The sequence below is a fragment of the Chlorocebus sabaeus genome, chromosome 1 (genome assembly GCF_047675955.1).
Source record: "Chlorocebus sabaeus isolate Y175 chromosome 1, mChlSab1.0.hap1, whole genome shotgun sequence".
Lineage (NCBI taxonomy): Eukaryota > Metazoa > Chordata > Mammalia > Primates > Cercopithecidae > Chlorocebus > Chlorocebus sabaeus.
The window spans coordinates 87,170,441-87,171,380 of record NC_132904.1 but is presented as its reverse complement, the minus strand read 5'-3'; the positions used below and the strand labels follow the sequence as shown (position 1 = coordinate 87,171,380).

The window sequence follows — 940 nt, the reverse complement described above, 5'->3', positions numbered from 1 at the left end:
CTCACCTCTTGTGGGAAAGCCTAAAAAATAATGCTCATGGACTTTAATAAAGGCATAGTCCCACAGGTCCTTTGTCTCTCTCTTGCTCCCTGTCTGCTGGTTGAGCTCCATGCTGCCTCCAGACTTTTCGTGCCTCACCTCTCCATTGACACCACTAACCTCTCTGAGATCTGAAAATAATAAATTGCTTTCTGGTTCATGCATTTTGGTTTCACCTCCTCATTGTGTCTCACCTAACTGACACGCCTGAACCTAACTTTCCCTCTGTCAGGGTTCTCCTAGAGAGGGGCTCTCTGGGCTTATGGTGCCTCATAACAGAGAGCCCTCAAGACAAAATGAAAAAGAAATCAAAACATTAAAAATCACAGCTCTCTAGAATGTTTCTAAATGTCTCTATTTACAATTTCTGACTAATTTTGAGCACCCTGTCCAGCCTCAGGGCAAGGAAATGGGATAAAGTAAGGACCTTGGAAGAAATAACTTCAGGGATGATCTTAAAGAAAGACTTCAAGAAAAGAAGACTAGGAAGTCATCTGTGAAGTAACAGTGTGTAATAGGTTCAGATGCATCAGAAAGTATCACATCCAAGTGATCATAAGTACTGGAATATTCGCTATTGACATAGGATTACCTTGAAGTTTTATTTGAGACATGAAATTTCTCTTGAAAAGATTATGTAATATATCCATATAACTTAATTAAAGCTTTCTGAGTTGTGCTGGCATCAAAAGACTCAACAATAGAATCTGATTAATGTAATTATAGCTTGTTACCTGTATGATTAAGGACACACGTGTTTGATATAGCACATCTCTAAAAGGAATGCAATTTGAGGTCAAATTTTTTTGCTGTTGTTCTAGATTCTTTTTTTTTTTTTTTTTTTTTGACCAAGAATTCCCATTATGCACTTTGTGCATTATCAGTGAAATCAATGCTTTGG

General features: G+C 37.7%; 1 pseudogene; it reads right to left on the bottom strand.

The window, feature by feature from the left end:
- Positions 1-284: 284 nt before the first annotated feature.
- LOC119626700 (U7 small nuclear RNA) lies at positions 285-358 on the bottom strand (annotated as a pseudogene).
- Between the last annotated feature and the right edge of the window lie 582 nt (positions 359-940).